Below are 26,429 nucleotides of genomic sequence, written 5' to 3' on the forward strand. Positions count from 1 at the left end.
TGTGATGTGTCAGCGTATCTGATATATTTAGACTAGTTAAAGGGTGGCAGGGGTTTACCAGGGTGAAGGTAACACAGAAAATAAAGTAAAAGAAATTAGAAAATTGAAGAAAAGGAACAGAAAAGGAACAGAAAAGTTTAAAGGGGATGTCCAGATGCGAAAATACATAAACTGGAATTTACATAAGCTAGGCAGGTTAAACATGTCCAAAAATTATTAACTGAGTATATCCGGACCACCATGAGGTGGTTGAGTTTGTGCTAGGAGTCTACAGGTTGGTATTGAAATCTCCGTCATTACTCGGACCGTGATTCTCGGACATGTGAAGTCAGACTTACTGACATGGATCAATTATGCCAAGTGCCCTTATTATCTGGTAGCCATTGCATCATGGATGCCAGAGGCATCACTTCCGGTCGAGACAGTGTTTGGTGTCGCCATACGACTACAGCTGTGTGTGAGGGGGCTGGACGCATATGGCATTGACTGTGATAGAGAAGGGTTCTAGCTTAGCTATTGAAAGCAGCAGTCGGCCATTTAGAAAAAAAAAGTTTTGAAATATAATTAAAAAAAAAAAAAAAAAAGAAGAAGAAGAATGAAAAGGCTACAAAAACTCTTGCTATGTACAAGATAAATGTAAAATAAAAAAAATTAAAATAAAATATATTACTTCCAAAGAAACTGAATAAAAAATAAAAAAAGGTCTCCTATATATTGATAAAGAAATATACAGCTGTGCTCAAAAGTTTACATACCCAGGCAGAATTTTTGCTTTCTTGGCCTTTTTTCAGAGAATATGAATGATAACACCAAAACTTTTAATCCACTCATGGTTAGTGGTTGGGTGAAGTCATTTATTGTCAAAGTACTGTGTTTTCTCTTTTTAAAATCATAATAACAACCCAAAACATCCAAATGACCCTGATCAAAAGTTCACGTACCCTGGTGATTTTGGCCTAATAACATGCACAGAAGTTGACACAAATGGGTTTGAATGGCTACTAAAGGTAACATCCTCACCTGTGACCTGTTTGCTTGTAATCAGTGTCTGTGCATAAAAAGCTGAATGAGTTTCTGGGATCCAGACAGACCCTTGCATCTTTCATCCAGCCACTGACGTTTCTGGATTGTGAGTCATGGGAAAAGCAAAATAATTGTCAACGGATCTACGGGAAAAGGTAGATGAACTGTATTAAATAGAAAGGGGATACAAAAAGATATCCAAAGAATTGATAATGCCAGTCAGCAGTGCTCAAACTGCTATTAACAAATGAAAAATCAGGGGCTCTGTAAAAACAAAACCACGGTCAGGTAGACCAACAAAAATGTCATCCACAACTGCCAGGAAAATTGTTCGTGATGCAAAGAAAAACCCACAAATTACATCACCTGAAATACAGAACTCTGTGAAAACTAGCATTGTGGCTGTTTCAAGATGCACAATAAGGAGGCACTTGAAGAAAAACGGGCTGCATGGTCGAGTGGTCAGAAGAAAGCCATTACTGCTCAAATGTCACAAAGTATCTCGATTACAATACGCAAAACAGCACAGAGACAAGTCTCAAACTTCTGGAACAAGGTAATTTGGAGTGATGAGACCAAAATTAAACTTTTTGGCCACAACCATAAACGTTACAATTGAAGAGAGGTCAACAAGGTCTATGATGAAAGGCACACCATTCCTACTGTAAAGCACAGAGGTGGATCGCTGATGATTTGGGGATATGTGAGCTACGAAGGCACAGGAAACTTGGTCAAAGTTGAAGGAAAGATGAATGCAGCACGTTATCAGCAAATACTGGAGGCAAATTTGCACTCATCATCCCGGAAGCTGTGCATGGGACATTCTTGGGTGTTCCAACATGACAATGATCCAAAACACAAGGCCAAGTTGATCTGTCATTGGCTACAGCAGAACAAAGTGAAGGTTCTGGAGTGGCCATCTCAGTCTCCTGACCTCAATATCATTGAGCCACTCTGGGGAGATCTCAAGCGCACCGTTCATGCTAGACAGCCCAGGAATTTACAGGAACTGGAGGCTTTTTGCCAAGAAGAGTGGGCAGCTTTACCAACTGAGAAAATAAAGAACCTCATCCACAACTACCACAAAAGACTTCAAGCGGTCATTGACGTTAGAGGGGGCAAATACACGGTATTAAGAAATGGGGTATATAAACTTTTGATCAGGGTCATTTGGATGTTTTGGGCTGTCATTATGATTTAAAAAGAGAAAACACAGTAGTTTGACAATAAATGGCTTCATCCAACCACTAATTATGAGTGGAGAAAAGGTTTTGGTGTTATCATTCATATTCTCTGAAGAAAGGCCAAGAAAGCAAAAATTCTGCAGGAGTATGTAAACTTTTGAGCACAACTGTATATAGCCTCCACACAGCTGAAGATATCAGTTATGTTTTATAAAGGCCACTTATATACAAGCGAAAGGAACAAAATGATTACTTGCAGTTGTACAACTACCCTTACTGACTTGTGAGTGCTGGATAAAGAACTGTTCATCCTATGAGATGCAACTTCACATTGCTCTCAGGGCTGTGGAGTCAGAGTCGTGGAGTCGGAGTTAGTTTTGGTTGGAGTCGGAGTCAGTAGAAATGTACCGACTCCAGCTTTAAAAAAAATGTATTAATATTTCATAATTGAACTTTCATATGAATTTTTTAAAGGTTACTCAAATATATATGTTCTATCAAACTATGAACAACAGTGATAAGCAGTTCTGCTGGAGATAGAGACATTTCTTACTTCTTGTGTGTCTCTGTTCTCCACTGCCCTTATCTAATCTTATACTTGGTTAACCTCATGCTGCCCCAACCCCCCTACTTACAATGCATGAAACTGAAAGTGAAAATGTGTTGCAAATTCTTAGTAGTAAAGCTCCTCCTCTAGACTAGATGTTTACTAGGTGTGCGTCTTCCAAGCATCTCACAGCTGCTACTCAGAAGAGGAAGACTGTAAGAAGTATTATCCTTTCAACAAACTTTGCATCAGTTAACTGTGAGTACATGAGGAATAACAGTATTACTGACCACTATATCAGTTGTACGACCTGGCAATAATTTTGTACAATTGTTTTTAGGAAAAACAATTGTCATTTGGATTGTGAATGAAGAATTAAAAACCTAAGAATGTCAAAGAAGCGTCACATTAAATCAGCTGTATTTGAACATTTCACCATCACTCAAGATAGAAAACATTATGTCTGTCAGTGTATGACAAATGATCCAGACGAAAACAAATGCTGTGAAGCCAAGATCAGTGCATATTCAGGCAAAGATAAAAATGCTCCTACCAGAGCTTCTAATCTAAAGAGACATTTACAGCGCTTTCATCCAGAAGTACTGAAAGCAGTGGATGAGAAAGACTGCATCCAAACCAATGAACCAGTGCCCAGCTCTTCCAGCCAAACAAAGGAGCAGAGAACTTTGCAGCCATCAGTTGCAAGATATTTTGTCAGTGACAAAGTTACTGTGACAATGACAGTAGATGCATTAAAAAAAAAAAACAGATCATAGAGCTTGTTGTAAAGGATAGTGTGCCTATTTCATTATTTTCACGACCAGCTTTTATGTGTCTGAATGGGGAAATGGCCCGCAAGCTTGGTGTTTCTCTGGAGAGAGAGAGAGTATTAGAAAATTAGTAATCGAAGAAGCTTTTAAACAAAAGGAAGAACTTAAAAAAACTCTCAAGGGACGCTTTCTGTTTCTTAAAATGGATGCCTGCACACATCACAGAGTGAACTATTTTGCCATCAATCTCTGATTTGTTTGTGACAAAAATGAAATAGTTACCAAGACATTGGCAGTAAAAGACACCAAAGCTCATCACACCAGTGAGTTTCTCCAGGTCTTGGTGGAAAAGGTTCTGCAAGACTATGAACTTAAAAAAGAGCAAGTTCTTTCTGTCGTAACTGACAATGCTTCAAATATGATAAGTACTATTAAGCTAATGAATGAGAGTAATGATGGTGACCAGCAGCTAGAAGAACATTCTGGGTCCACAGACACAGAAATGTTTGAAATAGAGGAACACAGTATTATAACTGAGGAGCAATCTGAAGTTGCTTCAGATGAACAGCAACATGATAGTTTAGATGATCTTGTTGAAACTGTGTCAAAACGTTCTTTCATTCATCACATGCGCTGTCTTGTGCATACGCTACAGCTGGCTATAAGAGACAGTCTGCAAGAAGGACATGCTGCTGCACTGATTGGCAAGGTAAGAAAATTGGCTACTGTTGCCAGAACCCCTAAAGTTTACTCAATTTTGAAGAGACGTGCTGGAAAAGGGGCAATTATTGATCAAGCCACACGATGGGGCAGTACTTACTTAATGATTCAGCGCTTGGTTGAACTGAAAACCTTTCTTGTAGACATGGCTAACCCTCAACTGACGCTAAATGAAAGTCAGTGGAATCAGGTGACTGAGCTGGAAAAATTGCTATAGCACCCATTTACAGTGACTAAAAAATTACAAGCAGAGGACTTAACTCCAGGTATTTTCTTAAAGGAGTGGAAGAACCTGATGTTTCACCTGTCCCAAAGAGGAGGGTTAATTGCAAGTGGCATTGCTACATCAATGAAACGGAGAGAGGAGCTACTATTACAAAATAACATTCTTTTGGCAGCTGTTTATGTAGATCCAATGCATCGGATTCTTCTAGATGATCAACAGCTAACTAAAGGAAAAGAAGCTCTGTTTGAAATAGCAGTAAGGATGAAAGGGTTGCAGAACAGTCAGGAGGAACAAGAAGAATTTGGTCGTCCTGCCACATCATCACCCTCATCAACTGATGAAGAATTTAATTTCGAAAAATATTTGGATCACAAGGATAGTGCAAAGCGTTCCCACATAGAAGAGTCATCCCCATCAAAGAACACAGCCAGTACATTTCAGCAGAATTTTTCATGTGCACTAAAAGAAATTGAGAAATTTGACAGTTCATCAAAAATAACAGTGCAACAAGCGATTCCTCTGTATCCTGACATTGTCAGAGATGTTGCCCGGGTGGTTACTGCTTTGCCACCAACCCAAGTTAGTGTAGAGAGGTTGTTCTCTGCTCTCAAAATAATTAGATCAGATTTGAGGGCATCCATGAAGGAGGATCTGACAGAGGCAATACTTTTTCTGAGGACAAATTTATAGATTTCTTCTTATTAACTACATAACAGTGTTTATTGCATATTTACTTACAAGAGTTTATAAAAGTTTATAAAAGTTATTTGCTATATTCTAATTGTATTCTAATAAATATAGTTTTTGCTCTCTAAGTGGTCTGATTACTTATATGATGGTGAGAAACTGAATAAGCACGATGCTAATATTTTACAACAGTAAATTTATTGTTATGAATTGGCCATTTATGAAGGCGTCTGAGTCGGAACCTGATAAAATCCAGGAGTCGGAGTCGCAACTGTGTCTTACCGACTCCACAGCCCTGATTGCTCTCTCTGCCTCCTGCTTGTAAGAGCTGGAAGGGAGAAACCTATCACAAGCAGGAGGTAGGGGAAACACTATGAAGCTTCGTCACGTAGAACTACAAACTACACTAATATTCTGGAGTTTGAAGATGAATCACATAGGATATGAGACTTTGCAGTATGCATAACACTGGATACAATGAGATACCTATGCCTAAAAAATCTTTTTTGGAATGCAAGGATTAAAAATAAAAATATTTTGCTGCCAAAAATGACGGCAGATCCTAGGGGTTAACATATTATTTCCTGTCAATCAATGGCTTGGTAATGATGATTGCTGCACTAACAATTAGGCTGAGTTCACATGCTGCAGTACTGAATTAAGCAGCACAGCCTGCCGGGGTGAAAGATAGCCAAAACCCTGCTGTATTTATCAGAAAAATGACATATTGATTCAAAATTATTACTTGAGACGATTAAAAAAATAGTTCCAGTTTTACACTAATGCCATTTTTGGTTTCAGCACCTGGAGATAACCACAGGAGAGAAGGGCTCTTCCCAATGAAAAATCCCTGAGCTGAGTGTGCACGTGTATGGGAAGTCAAAATAAAAAGCAGGTCAACCATTATCTATGGGGTTAGGGTAGCTAAATATTATAATGGTTGGTGTGTCCCAACACGAAGATCTGATTTGTGGTACTTGACAAGATGCACGCTGCATAAAATGTACATTTATGTACTGGTCACAGGTAATCCTATTATATAATGTCACAGTGAATTTCCCCTACAGCCATAAAGCCAAATTTACTGTAGAGTAGACCTGGCTCATATTTTCTCTGTTTGTCAGCATTAATAAATCTATTCTGAGCTGAAAGCAATCATTGTTGCTGCTAGATTCAATTCCAACTTCACTACAGTTACCAATGCTGGCAATAAGCAGTACACAATATAAGACAAGTTCTCTTAGTGCCCAAATGCATGGGGTTTCACAATGTGCACCTTTGTCGCAAAATCTCAGCTCCCAACGTTCTGCAAGACAGCTGTTAGATGCACAAATCATCAATTTAATGACCCCATTAATCTTAGATTCAGAAGCAAAACATTTTTCTTAAGGCAGAACGTTGTTTTCCTTTCTTAAAGTAGCACTTCAGCAAAATAATAATGCTAAATAATGCTAACTCAACAGCTATATTTTATACAACTACCCTTACTGATTGGCCATACTATCTGTGAATGCTGGATGCAGAACTGTGCATTCTTTGAGGTCCAGATTCATACTGCTTTCCCTGCCTTCTGCTTGTAAGAGCTGATAAGGAGAAACTGATCACAAGTAGGAGGCAGGGGAAACACTGAATCTTCATCGCATAGAACTACACCAAAACTGTGGAGTGTGGAGATGAATCAAATAAGAGACTCTATAAAGAATACATAGCATAGGTTACAAGGAGATGCTTATCCTGTCCACAGGTAACCAGAAGCTAAACATTATTCACCAAACACAGGCTGATTGACAAATAGTGAAAAATATGAACATTTTAGAAACCCCCATGCTCTAAAAAAGAAAATAGCAAAGATCTTCTCTAGTCAGTCCTACACTTGAGCATTAGTATTCGCTGTGCACTATCACAAATAAATCTAAAGGACAATCTAGACGGCTAGGATATCGTGCTAAGAATAAAATATGGATTCACATAGTATAACACACCTGGAAATAATGCAACCCATCTTTCGGAGTGTCCTTTCAGGAACATTAAGCACAATTTCCTAAAGCAATGCATTATTAGTCGGCTCAGAGAAAGGCCACCTACGCTAAATTCAGCCGCCCTGGCCGCATTAAATACCGAAGCTGACATTTACTTCGTATTATATGTGGCAGGATTATTTGTGAACACAAGAAGATGAATGTCCTTGAATAAAATTATGTTATGGGGAATATATTAAATACGGTATGTGTATTATTCAGACTCTCATGGCGAGCTGTACAGGCTATTCACATGACAGATGTTAGCTGGATTTATTTTTATGTGTAGAAAGACTTCTCGCATTGATTCCCTCACGCTGTTAAAATGTGGAAAGGGTTTGGAATGGCGGTAGAAACGTGAATGACAGACAAACACCTGGAAGAATATGAGTAGAGTGAGATGCTGAAGGGGAGTGAGGACAGATTCGCGGAGGGGGATGAGATGATAATTCATCGCGTTATCATCAGTTGCACACCTGGGTGTTGTAAAAGCTAATGGATGAGCTGGGGGAAAAAGGCAAAATCATAAAAAGCCATATAAATGTCTCGTCACACCGATGTACTTCATACAATGGATTTCCAATGCAGTCGGGATGAGAGGCACATTTATAACATCTGTATAAATGCTTGTGCGGTGTACAGTAAAGCACACACCTGCTGTAAAATAACGCAGCATGGTGGCTCCGTGGTTAGTCTCATCGCAGACCAGGGATCCTGAGGACTAAATCTGCATGGTAGTCTACTCTGGGTGCTGTAGTATTGTTCCATGTGAAAAATATATCAGAGAAACTCCCTATAAAATGATGCATTGGAAGACAATTGACAGCTCAGGAGCCGTAATGGCCCTCAGGTGGCCCCTGGATCCTCAATTCCCGCTGGTCATACCTATATTTCTCTTATTTGAGGTACTATGTTTCTGGTTTGCAAAAGTGAATTATTGCCATTTTTCCGGGACAATCTTAGCAACATGGCCACAAAAGGTGCAAGGTTGAAAGGGGTTTTCACACCATCATTCTTCCAGAGCGGATCAATGCCCTATCAGCGCCGGCTCGGCGCTGGCACTGGAGGTGAGTATAAGGGGGAAACGTGGATTTGGATTGAGAAGGGGCTGGCCGAGTACTGGACAACTCCCTTTAAATGTAATCGTTTGGGGAAATATGTAAGTGGGGTGTCCACACATACTTATAATAATAAATAATAATAATAATTTTTATTTATATAGCGCCAACATATTCCGCAGCGCTTTACAACTTATAGAGGGGACTTGTACAGACAATAGACATTACAGCATAACAGAAATCACAGTTCAAAACAGATACCAGTAGGAATGAGGGCCCTGCTCGCAAGCTTACAACCTATGAGGAAAAGGGGAGACACGAGAGGTGGATGGTAACAATTGCTTTAGTTATTTGGACCAGCCATAGTGTAAGGCTCGGGTGTTCATATAAAGCTGCATGAACCAGTTAACAGCCTAAGTATGTAGCAGTGCAGACACAGAGTGCTATTAACTGCATAAAGTGTATGAGAACATGATGCGAGGAACATGATTATGTTTTTTTTTTGTTTCATTTTTTTTTTAAATAGGCCACACAGGGATAGTTAGGTTAATGCGTTGAGGCGGTAGGCCAGTCTGAACAAATGCGTTTTTAGGGCACGCTTAAAACTGTGGGGATTGGGGATTAATCGTATTAACCTAGGTAGTGCATTCCAAAGAATCGGCGCAGCACGTGTAAAGTCTTGGAGACGGGAGTGGGAGGTTCTGATTATTGAGGATGCTAACCTGAGGTCATTAGCAGAGCGGAGGGCACGGGTAAGTTGGTAGACTGAGACCAGAGAGGAGATGTAGGGTGGTGCTGAGCCATGGAGTGCTTTGTGGATGAGGGTAGTAGTTTTGTACTGGATTCTGGAGTGGATGGGTAGCCAGGGTAATGACTGGCACAAGGTAGAGGCATCGGTGTAACGGTGAGGAATATGATCCTGGCAGCAGCATTCAGGACAGATTGGAGCAGGGAGAGTTTGGTAAGAGGGAGGCCGATTAGTAGAGGGTTACAATAGTCCAGACGAGAATGAATAAGTGAGACAGTAAGAGTTTTTGCAGAGTCGAAAGTAAGAAAAGGGCGAATTCTAGAAATGTTTTTGAGATGTAGATAAGAAGAGTGAGCCAATGATCGGATGTGGGGGGTGAATGAAATCAAGGATGACCCCAAGGCAGCGGGCATGTTGCGTTGGAGTAATGATGGAACCGCACACGGAGATGGCAATGTCAGGCAAAGGTAGGTTAGTAGAGGGAGAGAACACGAGGAGTTCAGTTTTTGACAGGTTCAGTTTCAGATAGAGGGAGGACATGATGTTAGAGACAGCGGTAAGACAATCACTGGTGTTTTCTAAGAAGGTCGGCGTGAAAGCAGGAGAAGAGGTGTATAATTGGGTGTCCTCAGCATAGAGATGGTACTGGAAACCAAATCTACTGATTGTTTGTCCAATAGGGGCAGTATACAAAGAGAAGAGGAGGGGGCCTAGGACTGATCCTTGAGGAACCCCAACAGTAAGGGGAAGGTGAGAGGAGGAGGAACCAGAAAAACATAGTGAAGGATCGGTCAGAGAGATAGGAGGAGAACCAGGAGAGAACGGTGTCCTTGAGGCTGATGGAGCGGAGCATAGTGAGGAGGAGCTGATGATCCACAGTGTCGAATGCTGCGGAGAGATCCAAGAGAATTAGCATGGAGTAGTGACCATTAGATTTAGCTGTTAGTAGGTCATTAGAGACTTTAGTGAGGGCAGTTTCAGTAGAGTGTAAAGAGCGGAAGCCAGATTGAAGAGGGTAGAGAAGAGAGTTATCTGAGAGATAGCGGGTAAGACGGGAGTGGACCAGGCGTTCGAGGAGTTTAGAGATGAAGGGAAGATTAGAGACAGGTCTATAATTAGCAGCACAATTTTGATCGAGGGATGGTTTTTTAAGTAATGGATGTATGATGGCATGCTTAAATGAGTAGGGAAAAATACCGGAAGTGAGGGAAAGGTTGAATATTTTTGTTAGGTGAGAGGTGACAGCCGGGGAAAGGGACTGGAGGAGATGTGACGGAATGGGGTCACTGGTGCAAGTGGTCGGGCGAGAGGATGCAAGGAGCCTGCTTACTTCTTCTTCTGTAACTGGTTCAAAGTTACAAAGAGAGTGAACTAGATGCAGTGGGGGAGGGAGGACAGTGCATGGTATGAAGAGATTGGGAGATGATTTCCTGTCGAATGTGGTCAATTTTTCTTTGAAGTAATTGGCCAGATCGTCAGCGCGGAGATCTGTGGTTGGGGCCTGCTCTCTTGGGTTGAGTAGGGACTGGAAAGTGTCGAAGAGACGTTTAGGGTTATTGGACAGCGAGGTGATGAGGGTGTTGAAATAGGTTTGTTTGGAGAGGTGAAGGGCAGAGTTGTATGTTTTTAGCATGAACTTATAAATGGATGAAATCTTCGGGTAGATTAGATTTTCTACACAGACGTTCGGCGCACCTGGAGCACCGCTGCAGGAAACGTGTTTGCAGCGTGTGCCACGGTTGTCGCCGTCTGTGTCGAGTTGTTCTATGTATAGGAGGTGCAGCTTCATCCAGGGCACTTTGCAGGGTTTCATTGTAATGATTCAGAGCAGAATCATGACATGAGATGGAGAGGATTGGGGCCAATGAGGACTGCAAGTTCTTCATAAGTTTCTGGGTGTTAATGGCCTGTATGTTTCTATAACAGGTATGTTTCTAGTCATTCTCCTCTTAATAGAGAATGGGATATATGAAAAACAGGTTGTCAATGAGCTGGGAATGGCGGTATATATATGGCTACCTCCCCCAGACACATGGAAGACACTAATGTAATGTGAGGCTACAGATGTGGCCCCCATTTTGCTACACATAGGCCACCACTGCACCAAGTAAAGTACTTTTTGTTAAAGTTTTTTTCTTCATTCCTTGGAACTGTTGAAAGTACAAACACAAGGTGATCCCAGTGTGAATGCCTGAGGTTTTGCACATGTGTTTCTTCATGTCCCTCCCAGCACAAATGTGCACACCCAAATTCCGTTCTCAGGAAACGCCTCCACAAAATTGAATGTGTAGACCTGGAAACAAAACTGAAAAGAGACCTACAGCCAAAAACTGAACATAACTCCCAAGTGCCAGTCACTTAAATGAACCGCGACAACTTTCGAGCACAGAATATTTCAACATTCTTCGCTGTTTTTTATTACTATTTCACCATTTAAATTTAAAGAAAAGGTGTTGTAAATATGTCAGAATTTCTCTGTTCATCCCTGTCTGGTGGGCAGGGACTTCCTGTGTGATGTAAGAGCTGTGCTGAGCCAATAAGATGCCCTCCATTAGGTTCCGCCCCCTCTCCCAGCAGTTAGGCTCATACGCTGAGGCAGAGAGGCTGCAGCTGCATCTCCCTCCTCCCCATCTGATTTCTTTTTTTTTTTAAAGGAACAAATCAGCATGAATATTTAAAGGGAATTAGTCACCATGGAAATACTGTCCAAACTACTGCCATCATGTTATAGAGCAAAGTAGATTTCTATACGGTTTTGTGGGAAAAGATTCAGCATGTCAATCTGCTTAACTACTGCTCTTCGATGCCATTAGTTTGAACAGCTAACATCTAACACTCTCGCACCCCTCCAGTCCGTCCTTAACTCTGCTGCCCGCCTAATTAATCTCTCTCCTCGCTACACTCCTGCTTCCCTTCTTTGCAAATGCCTTCACTGGCTCCCAATTTCACAGAGTATCCAGTTTAAACTACTAACACTGACCTACAAAGCCATCCATAATCTTTCTCCTCCGTACATTTCCGAACTAATCTCCCGATATCTTCCCTCACGCAATCTCCGGTCCTCCCAAGACCTCCTACTCTCCACCACAATTATTCGCTCCTCATCCAATCACCTCCAAGATTTCTCCCGAATATCCCGCATCCTCTGGAAATCTGTGCCCCAACATGTCCGGTTATCCACCACATTTGGATCCTTCAGACGGAACCTGAAAACCCACCTCTTCAAAGAAGCTTACAACTTATAATGACCACATGGCTACCTCAACACCATCGGAGCTACTGCCACCCCCGACCTACTGTCTCCTTCCCCACTATCCCATAGAATGTAAGCCCGCAAGGGCAGGGTCCTCTCCCCTCTGTACCAGTCTGTCATTGTTAGTTTGATTACTGTAAGTGATATATTTATTTTGATGTAACCCCTTCTCATGTACAGCACCATGAAATCAATGGTGCTATATAAATAATAATAATAATAATAATAATAATAATAATAACAGCAATATCATGTTGACAGGTTCCCTTTAAGAAAAGAATGGAGGCAGAAAAAACTAAATTGGTAATAATAAAATAAAAAAACAGTTACTTCACAGTCCTGGGTAAAGTTTGGAATTTCTAGATGTTTTTGGCTGATTCGTCAATTGCAACCTTTTCGGAATTTAAAAAGTCACTAAATTTTGGGGGCAAATGTGCCCCAGTCCCTCTTCTGAAGTAATTTAGTGTACGCCCTAATTTTTTTTTTTAAATTGTCAACATTTCAGGGTAACATTCAACTTTACGAGGTAAAAAGTTGCAATTACGTTTAAAGACAAAAATATCGAGCACAATATATTTTGCGCAAAATTCATGGATCACTTGAACCATTTTGAAGAATGTGGTGCAAGAAAAACAAACAAATATCGAAAGACAAAAAAGAGAAGTGAATTAAACTGTCTGAGTCACTGGCAGGAGCGGACGGCGATCGCTCTGAGCCAGCACTGGGTAGAACAAGCAGGTAGCGGCCTCTGTCAGTAACTACCTGCCTGTTAGTTTTTAGGCCCATAGTAAATGAAAAAAAACAGTCCAGACAACTCCTTTAAAATAGATAAATATGGCCAGACTGTTATACAAGTGTATAAAATTATGGCACCTAAGGGCTCTCTGCTTTTTGCAGAGATTTGTTATATGCGTACTTGTCTTGTAGTGACATACGTGTACACGTTGCGCCATGTTTCGTCTGAAGAGGAACATGCCCATGAGGCTGTAAGTTTGGGTCAGAAGACTCACAATCAATCCGGGCACTGTATTATGTAAACGGACAGTAAAATACAGTCTGAACCTGACCTTACAGACTTCACGACACTGCCATACAGCACTAATTGGAGCACAGTAGGGCAGCTCACAATATGCCGTCAGTCTCCTTTCATACAGGTATATAAAAATGTGGTGTATACCAGCATAGTGAAAAAGGATATAAAGATGACCACACATCCTAGGTAGCAGTCGGCCAAATGATTGCTCATCTGAGAGCTATCCCTCCTAACCTCCTCATTTCTGTGTAGCGTGGGTTGCCACCGCCAAGGACAATACAAGTATTGCACCGCCTATCCCAGTAATAATGTCCTCTGAGTGCCTCCTTTACAAGTGTTAATACGCTCTTAGCACAACATTAAAAAATTATTATTCCTTCTCCAAAACTATTAACATCATCGTCATGCCACCCATAGTTTACACTCACCTAATTCAAGCCAACAAGTACTCTCCTCCCTGGCAGTGACGTCCAGTGTCGGGGCTCTGAAGTCTTGTAGGCCGTAGGCTTACAGAACCCTGCGGGTTACAGAATGGAGGGTGGTGGGGCCTATGGCCTGAGGTGGGGCCTATTGCCTGTGACTTCCTGCTCTACCACAAGATCTAACTGCTGATATAACTCAAAGTGACATTCGCCAGGAGATTCGAAAAGATCTTTGGTGGTAGCATTACCACTGTTACTTTGTTTTTGTTTTTTTTTCCTTTGTAAATTTTGTGCCCTTAAGAACTTTACACCCAGGGCAACCACCGTAGTGCCACCTCATGTAATGTCACTGCCCCCTCATACATATGAATGCTCGGCTGTACCTAGTGTGCATATGTTCCCAACAGACCTCTGGTAGCAACTTGTCTCCAATAAAAACAAAAAGGATTGGATGTGCTAAAATCCAACTTGTCCACCCTTCTGTCCCAATACCTGCTGTCAGAGAAGAATCAGGATATTTCCATACATATTGATGTGGAGTTCAGCATTCATCTGGCAGCAGTAAAGGGGGTTTTCACTTTTAGGAAAGTGGATCTCAAATACTGTAAAATACTAAAATAAACAGAGAAGATGCTCACCCCTCCCAGGTCCAGTGGCTGCTCGGATGTCGTGACAGCATGCAACATCACTGTTGTCAATCACTAAGCTCAGCGGCCAGCACTGTCTGCCTCGGCAAAGCTGCTGAGCTCAGTGATTGGCTGCAGCGATGACGTGACGCTGACATCGTGCATCATCACTGTTCTCAATCACAAAGCTCAGCAGCTCACACCATCTATCTAGGCACAGCTCCTGAGCTCAGTGATTGGCTGCAGCGGTGATGCAAGCTGTCAACGTGACCAAAACACCAAGACTCGAGAAGTTGTGGGAAGCCGATGCTGGACCTGGGAAGAGTCAGCACATGCACTGTTTGTTGTTTTAAGCATTGTAAAGTGCATCTCAAATTGCAAACCCCCTTAAAGGGTTTATCTACTACTCTACGATGTTACACTCAACTTATTGCAGGCACTAGAGTGATAGCTTTGTACAATGCATTGCACAGTGAATGTTAATGGTACCACAAGCCTAGCTATCCCCCAGAAGTGAATGGGAGGTGGATTGCTGCACCTGTCAAGTTAAATTGGTATTTTTACATTGGTGGGGCAGGCAGCGTGTCAACACCTCCCTTACCGGTCAGGGATAACATGCAAAAAAAAAAAGAAATTATATATATATATATATATATATATATATATATATATATATATATATATATATATATATATATATATATATATATATATATATATATATATATATATATATATATATATATATATATACTAGATTGTGGCCCGATTCTAACGCATCGGGTATTCTAGAATATGCATGTCCCCGTAGTATATGGACAATGATGATTCCGACTGTGCCCGTCGCTGATTGGTCGAGGCAACCTTTTTGACATCATCGTCGCCCAGGCGCCTCGACCAATCAGCGAATGAATAAACGGGACAGACAGACAGACAGACAGAAAAACCCTTAGACAATTATATATATAGATATAGATATATATATATATATATATATCACACACATATATATATATATATATATATATATATATATATATACGGTATATATATCACACACATATATATATATATATATATATATATACATATATATATATATATATATATATATACACAATACAGACCAAAAGTTTGGACACATCTTCTCATTTAAAGATTTTTCTGTATTTTCATGACTATGAAAATTGTATATTCACACTGAAGGCATCAAAACTATGAATTAACACATGTGGAATTATAGACTTAACAAAAAAAGTGTGAAACAACTGAATTTATGTCTTATATCCTAGGTTCTTCAAAGTAGCCACCTTTTGGTTTGATGACTGCTTTGCACACTCTTGGCATTCTCTTGATGAGCTTCAAGAGGTAGTCACCGGGGATGGTTTTCACTTCACAGGTGTGCCCAGATAGCTTTAATGAGTGGGATTTCTTGCCTTATAAATGGGGTTGGGACCATCAGTTGTGTTGAGCAGAGGTCTGGTGGATACACAGCTGATAGTCCTACTGAACAGACTGTTAGAATTTGTATTGTGGCAAGAAAAAAGCAGTTAAGTAAAGAAAAACGAGTGGCCATCAGTACTTTAAGAAATGAAGGTCAGTCAGTCCGAAAAATTGGGAAAACTTTGAAAGTGTCCCCAAGTGCAGTTGCAAAAACCATCAAGCGCTACAAAGAAACTGTGAGGACCATCCCAGGAAAGGAAGACCAAGAGTCACCTCTGCTTCTGAGGATAAGTTTATCCAAGTCACCAGCTTCAGAAATCGCAGGTTGACAGCAGCTCAGATTAGAGGCCAGGTCAATGCCACACAGAGTTCTAGCAGCAGACACATCTCTACAACAACTGTTAAGAGGAGACTTTGTGCAGCAGGCCTTTATGGTAAAATAGCTGCTAGGAAACCACTGCCAAGGACAGGTAACAAGCAGAAGAGACTTGTTTGGGATAAAGAACACAAGGAATGCACATTAGACCAGTGGAAATCTGTGCTTTGGTCTGATGAGTCCAAATTTGAGATCTTTGGTTCCAACCACCGTGTCTTTGTGCAGAAAAGGTGAACGGATGGACTCTGCATGTCTGGTTCCCACCGTGAAGCATGGAGGAGGATGTGTGATGGTGTGGGGGTGCTTTGCTGGTGACACTGTTGGGGATTTATTCAAAATTGAAGGCATACTGAACCAGCATGGCTACCACAGCATCTTGCAGCGGCATGCTATTCCATCCGATTTGCGTTTAGTTGGGCCATCATTTACTTTTCAACAGGACAATGACCCCAAACACACCTCCAGGCTGTGTAAGGGCTATTTGACCAAGAAGGAGAGTGATGGGGTGCTACGCCAGATGACCTGGCCTCCACAGTCACCAGACCTGAACCCAATCGAGATGGTTTGGGGTGAGCTGGACCACAGAGTGAAGGCAAAAGGGCCAACAAGTGCTAAGCATCTCTGGGAACTCCTTCAAGATTGTTGGAAGACCATTCCAGGTGACTACCTCTTGAAGCTCATCAAGAGAATGTCAAGAGTGTGCAAAGCAGTCATCAAAGCGAAAGGTGGCTACTTTGAAGAACCTAGAATATAAGACATATTTTCAGTTGTTTCACACTTTTTTGTTAAGTATAAATGAAAATACAGAAAAATCTTTAAATGAGAAAGTGTGTGCAAACTTTTGGTCTGTACTGTATATATAAATAATAATATGCACATATAGAAGCCCTTGGGTCAGAGATTTGTGTCTGATCAGCGGCATAGTTAGGGGGGTAATACCAGAGTGTAATATTTACTATTTCCCCATATATGCGACCACAAGCTGAAAGCTTTAGATAATTGCCCAATTGCCTGCAAACACATAAGTCCAGACAGCAAATAAAGTAGAAAAAGCCAGCAAAGCCTTTAGTGTGTGGTGGGTTAATGTCCGCTCGTTCTTTTCCTGTGTTGGCTAGTATGGTGGGGGACAGGTGCACAGGGGCGGACTGTTTTCCTGCCTTTCATTCCAAGAGGAAGAATTGAGCCTTGTGGCTGAGGCAAGATTCCTCCCGTTCTTCTCATTGCTGCCAGTAACCCAACGCCAGTTAAAAGAGCCGTCCTCTCCCCCCGTAACCCACCTCAGGCTGCCTGGACTCACACCTGCACTTCTGACAGTTCCCTGGAAACAGGAGACCCGCACTTCATTTTATATTTCAATTAGACCAAGCGGTGATTAACAGAAAACATTGCTCCCACTCCAAAATCTCTACCACAGCCGCACCGATCAGGGACACTTACACCCCAACCTGCTGCTGCAAAGCATCAGGCATCACTTACCTCACCCTCCCGCCAAACACAACCAGCACCACCGACCAAGTCTATACAATCAGGGGGTATCACATAGGAATAGTGATGGCATCCTGGACTATCTCCGAATACGCTGACATCAGGACACGGCCCCATCCTCCTCCTAATACACAGGGATCGGGACATGGCCCTGTCCACCTCCTAATACACAGCCATCAGGACACGGCTCCGTCCTCCTCCTAATACACAGCCATCAGGACATGGCCCCATCCTCCTCCTCATACACAGCCATCAGGACACGGCCGCGTCCTCCTCCTAATACACAGGGATCAGGACACGGCCCCGTCCTCCTCCTAATACACAGCCATCAGGACATGGCCCCATCCTCCTCTTAATACACAGCCATCAAGACACAGCCCCGTCCTCCTCCTCCTCCTAATACACAGCCATCAGGACACGGCCCCGTCCTCCTCCTCCTAATACACAGCCACCAAGACACAGCCCCGTCCTCCACCTCCTAATACACAGCCATCAGGACACGGCCCCGTCCTCCTCCTAATACACAGGGATCAGGACACGGCCCAGTCCTCCTCCTAATACACAGGGATCAGGACACGGCCCCGTCCTCCTAATACACAGGGATCAGGACACGGCCCCGTCCTCCTAATACACAGGGATTAGGACACGGCCCCGTCCTCCTAATACACAGGGATCAGGACACGGCCCCGTCCTCCTCCTAATACACAGCCATCAGAACATACACCTCTTCTCAGAGCTACTGAGCTAATCGACTGGCTGCAGCGCTGTTGCTGTGATGTCAGCCCTGCAGCCAATAATAGACGCTGGGAGCAGTGGTGGAGACTCAGAGCTAGACCTAGGAAGGGTGAGTAAAGCTCAGTTAGTTTTTTTTCTTTTAATGAAACTTCAGTCGGGGGAGAGAAGTTTTCCGAAACCAGAAAACCCCTTTAAGCTACATAATACAGTTGTTAATACATAGGTGCATATATCCAGGTATCATCGTTGTCGTTAGAACCTATGTAATACGCAGTGATCACTACAGGCACTTATTTAGGCAGTACAGCACTACAGAGCGGTACTTTAGTGCTCCGTTTCCTTTTATATGTGTCAGACTAGTCGCCGATGCTATTGGTCGGCCTCTGCACCTCGCTCAGGCCGCTGTTGCATGTCCTGTTTTCGCTGGCTAGCCTTACATCAACCCCCAATGTAACTATTTTGGAAGAAGATCATATATTTTGCTATAAAGTAGCAAGAATGTGCAAATAAAGTGTAGAGGAAGGAAGAAGTGAAAAGTTCATATTTTGGCTATGTGCTAGGAAGAAAAATAAACAAGCAAGCGGCCGATAGATCCTTATGAAACGGGGAAGCAAAAACACAAAGTGACGGAGAGCAGGGAACAGCATTGATCAGCACATTCGGTTTTGCTGAGTACTAGGACCCGTGCGTTCAGCTCCATAGGAATGCACATGTCGTCTAGATTGTACGCTGCCCCTATCAAAGAAGTATCGCTTCTCAAAGGAAAGATCATGCTATATTCACACTGTACATGGGCTGCGAAAGCCTCTATGAATTCACAATCCCCCCATCTATCTAGTGTATGTCTGGCCAACTGGCTGGTGTATGTCAGTATGCCTTTTTTGAGTTGCATAAAATAGCGTATTTTTACAAGCTTTTTTATTTTATTTATTTTCAGTGATTTCTTTTTTATAATTAATATGTACCTTATTGCAATTTTGTTTCTAAAAGGGACCTTTCGCCAGATCAAAAGTGGTCAGTTTTTGCTTTACTTTATTTTGTCCGTTAGGTATTCAATTTTTTGGGGGGGCACTTCACCATAGGGGTGTGGCATATAGGGTAATAATGCTATAGACACGCCCCTAGAGAATCCTGTGAGCCACGCCCCCTTGTAAAAAAGGACTATAAAATTAGCCCTAAAAAAAAAAAGGACCATATCTCTGGAACTGTATGGTTGACTAAAACAAAACAAAGCACAGCAAAAAATTAAAACACTAAAAATACAACTATTCTAAAATCTGCTGTGTGTGGCTCATTTAAAGGGGTTGCTTATTACTAAATATGTTATTTTGCAACTAGACCCTTTACCAGAATCCTTTACTTAACGAGATTCTATCAATTATCCCCCAAACTTTAAGAATTATATTTTTCTGCCATTGGAAGCTCAGGTTCCCTCCATCTCTAAAATTTCTTCGAAATATTGAGGACATAAGTATTGTAATAAAGTTGCTTAGTATGGGTTGCCAGGCTGCTGACATCTTCCAGGTTGCCTGCAGGAAAGACTGTGGTGGCGCAGGGAGTCTTTGGCTCCTTGGTCCACCGTGGGATCCAAATGTATCAGCATCATATTTGTGTTCATCTGAATATCTGGGGCACCTTGGCTAATAGTCTATCACATGTGGCACTGTCTCGGATCTTCGGCGCAAATTTTAAAATTGAAAAAAATATGTATTTTTTTTTAACTTCTGAGATCTTGCGCCCCTAAGAATTTTGCTCTCAGGGTAACAACAATCGAGACATTTGTAAGGTAGGAAAAGAGAGATGGAAGAGGAGAATAATGAGACAAGCAGAGGGTGTGAGGGTGAGAAAATGGAGATTAAAGGCACAAGGAATTTCTATTTAGAATCTGAGGAGCGGTGGCGGCGTTGAAATATTTATTTTAAGAAGGACGAGTCAATTTAACAAAACATGGGCAACGTTAACATCTTCTTTGGCGTTGATGGCCCAAAGAAAATTGACTTTTTTTATCTTTTAGCTTGGAAATAATTTTATGTGAATTATTAGTATTTTGCTGTTTACTGAGGACGACATCTTCATTTTACAGTCCAGCAGAGGACAAGACAGTTCCAGCTAATTCCTTATCATGTGTTAGGTTGTGAGCAGACATCATGAGTTTATTGCACTCGTTTGGGGACTGTTGTAGAAAAGAAAGCCCTCGCCAGACACTGGAGAGGAAAGTTTTTGGTGCTGTTTGAAATGTCTGTATAATATTTACAGAAGCGAGAGATGAATGAACTGACTCCGGGGACTGGAAGGCTGGAAGGACCTGAAGGAGGAGCAGTATTCTAAACGGTCCGTCCAGGGTCACTAACTATCCTGGCTCATGCAAAGACTTTACACAGAGGTAAAAGGAGATAAAAAAAAAAAAAAAGCAGAATAGTATTTTTTTAACCCCTTTCCAATCAGGGCAATTTTTCATTTATTTTAATCCGCTTTTCTTCTTTCCTACTCTTTTCCCAAGAGCCAAGTCTTTTTACTTTTACATCAATGTAGCTGTATTTCGGCATCTACTGAAAATACAAGGATCAGGCATCGTTCTTCAGCTTCGAGGATGTAATCTCGTAGCTGCCTCTAGGCAAAGCATTACCCGATAACCCTTGATATAAACCTAGTACCTTTTTGCTACGAATGGTTGACGCAGAGGGAGGAGGAAGATCAAGTCTTTTTTTCTTTCATTTCCTTTGTCATGGGTTGGTGCTTGTCAGCTATTTTCAGGTCACTTAGGCTAATGAAAATTTTCTACCCCATAACTCTGCAGGTACTTAACCGATTCAGTGCCCTATACTGCCCGCTTTAATACCTGAACGATGCAAATTGAGGACATTTTTACTGTACCTTGTAAATGCACGCATCCTCTGATAAGCATAAGGGCAGATTGACTGGCGTCAATGATGCACTCGGGCGCCACACAACTGCTGCATTCCAAAAAAGGTGAAGAAAATATACTATGCAATCATATTTATGGTTCTGAGTTGACTTGGTCATTGCAGGACCTGGCCCAGCGGCCACTTCAGGGATCTCTGGCCGTCAGATGGGATCCCTCCTACCTACCGGCTCTTCTTTTGATTAGTCGGCATCGCACGATGTCACGCTGCAATGATGAAGGCATATCAAGTCGGCTAATCAAAAAAGGATTGGGACAGACCACATCCTTGTACATTCCACTTTTTTCACACTTTGGAGCAAGAAGTCAAGTTCTTGTTGCGTTCAATAAAAAAAATTGCACTTAATTTCTAGGGAAAAATAGCTTAATAGGAGTAGGAGTGCAGTAGGATGAAAGAGAAATCTTTAGGTGCCATATTACAACTTTCCACACATTGGAGGCTGAAATAATGCACTAAGTACATACAATGATCAGTCATAACATTAAAATCACCTGCCCAATATTGTGTAGTTCTCCCTTATGCCACCAAATCAGCTTTGACTCATTACGGCCTGAGCTCCACAAGATGTCGTCGCCCTGTGGTATATGGCGCTAAGTTGGCCTTGGATTACTTTATTCACTGCACACTACAAGACTTGGCATATAGGGAAAAAAATCTCACAACCTCTTTTGTATACCGGAAACATCCTATTTGTATATTGTGAGCCCTCGCAGGCAGCGTCCTCTCTCCTCCTGTACCAGTCATGTATTGTTTAAGATTACTGTACTCGTTTCTATTATGTATACCACTCCTCATACGTAAAGCGCAATGAAATAAATGGAGCTATATTAATAAATAATAATACCTACCATATACCAGGAACACCATACAAGACCTGCTATTATATATATATATATATATATATATATATATATATATATATATATATATATATATATATATATATATATATATATATACTCACCGGCCACTTTATTAGGTACACCATGCTAGTAACGGGTTGGACCCCCTTTTGCCTTCAGAACTGCCTCAATTCTTCGTGGCATAGATTCAACAAGGTGCTGGAAGCATTCCTCAGAGATTTTGGTCCATATTGACATGATGGCATCACACAGTTGCCGCAGATTTGTCGGCTGCACATCCCAAAGATGCTCCATACAAGGCAGGATGGATCCATGCTTTCATGTTGTTTACGCCAAATTCTGACCCTACCATCCGAATGTCGCAGCAGAAATCGAGACTCATCAGACCAAGCAACGTTTTTCCAATCTACTGTCCAATTTCGATGAGCTTGTACAAATTGTAGCCTCAGTTTCCTGTTCTTAGCTGAAAGGAGTGGTACCCGGTGTGGTCTTCTGCTGCTGTAGCCCATCTGCCTCAAAGTTCGACGCACTGTGTGTTCAGAGATGCTCTTAGGCCTACCTTGGTTGTAACGGGTGGCGATTTGAGTCACTGTTGCCTTTCTATCAGCTCGAACCAGTCTGCCCATTCTCCTCTGACCTCTGGCATCAACAAGGCATTTCCGCCCACAGAACTGCCGCTCACTGGATTTTTTTTCTTTTTCGGACCATTCTCTGTAAACCCTAGAGATGGTTGTGCGTGAAAATCCCAGTAGATCAGCAGTTTCTGAAAAACTCAGACCAGCCCTTCTGGCACCAACAACCATGCCACGTTCAAAGGCACTCAAATCACCTTTCTTCCCCATACTGATGCTCGGTTTGAACTGCAGGAGATTGTCTTGACCATGTCTACATGCCTAAATGCACTGAGTTGCCGCCATGTGATTGGCTGATTAGAAATTAAGTGTTAACAAGAAGTTGGACAGGTGTACCTAATAAAGTGGCCAGTGAGTGTATATATATATATATATATATATATATATATGTGTATGTACATATATATATATATATATATATATATATATATATATATATATATATATATATATATATATATATATATAGCAATATCTCAATAATCCCATGCAAGACCTCCCATATACTGGGAACATGCCACACAGGACCTGCCGTATACTGGGAACACCCCACAAGACCTGCCGTATACCGGGAACACCCCACAAGACCTGCCGTATACCGGGAACATTCCACAGGACCTGCCATATACCAGGAACACCCCACAAGACCTGCCGTATACCGGGAACACCCCACAAGACCTGCCTTATGCTGGGAACACCCCACAAGACCTACCGTATACAGGAACACCCCACAAGACCTGCCGTATACAGGAACATCCCACAAGACCTGCCGTATACCAGGAACATCCCACAAGACCTGCCGTAAACCGGGAATACCCCACAAGACCTGCCGTACACTGGAAACATCCCACAGGGCCTGCCGTATACTGGAAACATCCCACAGGGCCTGCCGTATACTTGGAACATCCCACAGGACCTGCCGTATACTGGGAACATCCCACAGGACCTGCCTTATACTGGGAACACCCTACAAGACCTGCCGCATACCAGGAACATCCCACAAGACCTGCCATATACCGGGAACATCCCATAAGACCTGCTGTATACCAGAAAAACCCCACAGGACCTGCCGTATACTGAGATCATCCCAAAAGACCTGACATATACCAGGAATACCATACAAGACCTTCTGTATATATTGGCAATCCCATTCAAGACCTGCCATATATCAGGAACATCCTACAAGACCTGCCGTATACCGAGAATTCCACAGGACCTACCATAAACCGGCAACATCTCACAAGACCTTCCGTATAACGGAACATTCCATAAGACCTGCTATATGCCAGGAACACCCCACAGGACCTGCCGTATACCAGGAACACCCCACAGGACTGGTCATATACCGGGATCATGCCACAAGACCTGCCATGTACTGGGGACATCTTACAGGAGCTGCCGTAAACCGAGAACAGCCCACAGGACCTGCTGTACGTATATTGGGAATATCCCAGAACACCTACCATATACTGGGAACACCTCACAAGAACTACGTTATAACGGGAACACCCCACAGGACCAGCCTTATACGGGAACACTACAGAAGACCTTCGGTATTCTGGGAACATCCTATAAGACCTGTCGTATATCAGGAACACTACACAAGACCTGACAGCAGATGAAAGGGTCAATTCCGGAGACTATCTGAGACTTGTATTTTTTGCTTTGTCCTTTATAAAACTGATAAAGTGACTTGGCTACTAACATCTACTCAATGGCTATTAAAATCTACTGTATTCTGCCAGACGATACCTCGGACTTGCACCCGGGAAATGGGAAAGGGGATTGGTGCTACAGAGAGAGCGCACATCTGCGGAGAGGAAGTGGGTGCTTGTGTAACGCATACACACACATACCTGCGGAGAGACACCTGCAGACACATACACGCCACATGTCTGTCAATGCCAGGTAATATCAAGGAAATCCTCCTGTCTCTCTCCGCCGGGTGCTGATATTCATGAGAAAGTTCCCTAGATGTCTAGCTGTCTACCCGTCCTTCCTTGTCACTCTGTCCCCTTCCTCTGCCACCCACTTAGAACACCTGTGCAAGGAACATCCAAGTATGAGATCATTTTAGGACCATGGTTTTATGAAAGAATCCTTGAAGTAACCCTTTGGTAACCCCTTCCCGCTATGGCCAATTTACATTTTTGATTTTCATTTTTCAAGATTTTTTTTTTTTGGGCAGGACGAGTTGTAGTCTTGAGTGACATCGTTCGTTTTACCATATAATTTATTGAAAAATGGAAAAAATATTCCAAGTTGGATGAAAAGGTGAAAATTACGCAATTCCGTCACTGTTTTTTTTGTTTTTACGATGCTCCATAAGTGATAAAAGTGACTTGAAAACTTGATTCTGTAGTTTAATATGATAATGGTGATACCAAACTTTTATAGGTTTTTTTTTTATTATAATTGAAGTGTTAATTCTGGCATTTAGGTTTTTCTACAATGTTTTCGATATGAGATAAATAATTACATGTGCTGATAGGACTTGTGATGATACCAAATATGTTTATTTTCTATTGGGAAAAGGAAGGGGTTTTTTTTACTACTTTTACTTTTTTTGTGTGTACTATATACTGCAATATGACAGTATATTGTAAAAATCATGGTCTGCTATAAAGACCAGCCTGTGACGCAGTAAGATGGTGGCGATGAGGGTCTCCATAATGCCCCCAACTGCCATGACAACACATCAACACCCCACAATTGCGTTGCATGGGGGCCGATAGGTGCACAAAAGGACAATCCCCTGGGACAGAACTAATTAAAAGCTTCATTAAAAGATTGACGGCAGCATTTAAGTGGTTAAACAGGAGCAAGCAGGGCTAGGTCTGATTCTGATCACTGCTGGTAGAGACAGGTACTGGCAGTATAACACAGCCGGCAAATTGCTGAGTGCGGTGCAGGCTCACATAATGAGACCGCTCCATACACCCTCATCTGAGATAGGATGTGGTAGTAAGGCCTATGGCAGGAAGAGGTTAAAGGGATTGTCAAATACTCAACGGCCTCAATTCATGAAAATGCTTTTGCCAAAATACTAGCATAAAACATCAAAACATTTTTGTACAACAAAAAGTTGCGCAAAAAAATGTGTGACTTTTGGTGTTTTCACGACAGTTCTGGCTAGTGCCGCCAAAGTGGGCAGAGCTGGGTCAGGACCGGGTGTGGCGAAGCCCACCTAATAAATTCATCCAAAGTTGGGGCATAGCTTATTACACAATTGTTATTCCGGTCCTTAACTAGAGTACCGTCTCTGGCGAGGCAAATGCAAGTGATAAGATGCGCCTCCAAATAAATTACCGGTAAGTGCACGTTAGGCATGCCAAACACATTAGGCTAATGTCGTCTGAACCGATGGGGTCGGACAACGGTCTAATGAGTATGGGGGCCCCGGATGACTGGTGGTTGAGAGATGTTGATTGTGCATGTCCAATTTGGACTGTTGATCGCATTGTTCTCTCTGAGATAAGCCACTGGCCAGGGGGTCAGTCGGTGGCTTTATCACAGAGAACACAGGAGCGCTCAGCCCAACGAGTGCTACTGTGTATGAGTGTCGGCTGAGATGGCTGTCAGTCAAACAATCGACTGAAGCCCTGTTTGGCCGACAGTCATCTAATGTGTATGGCCAGCCTTATTCTTGATTGCCC

At 42.2% G+C, this 26,429-nt stretch overlaps 1 protein-coding gene across 10 annotated transcripts in view; it reads right to left on the bottom strand.

The window, feature by feature from the left end:
- LOC143785634 (uncharacterized) overlaps nucleotides 1–26,429 on the bottom strand; it is a 333,320-nt gene that overhangs the window by 276,874 nt on the left and 30,017 nt on the right. The window lies entirely within an intron of this gene.

Source organism: Ranitomeya variabilis, chromosome 7 (genome assembly GCF_051348905.1).
Source record: "Ranitomeya variabilis isolate aRanVar5 chromosome 7, aRanVar5.hap1, whole genome shotgun sequence".
Classification (NCBI taxonomy): domain Eukaryota; kingdom Metazoa; phylum Chordata; class Amphibia; order Anura; family Dendrobatidae; genus Ranitomeya; species Ranitomeya variabilis.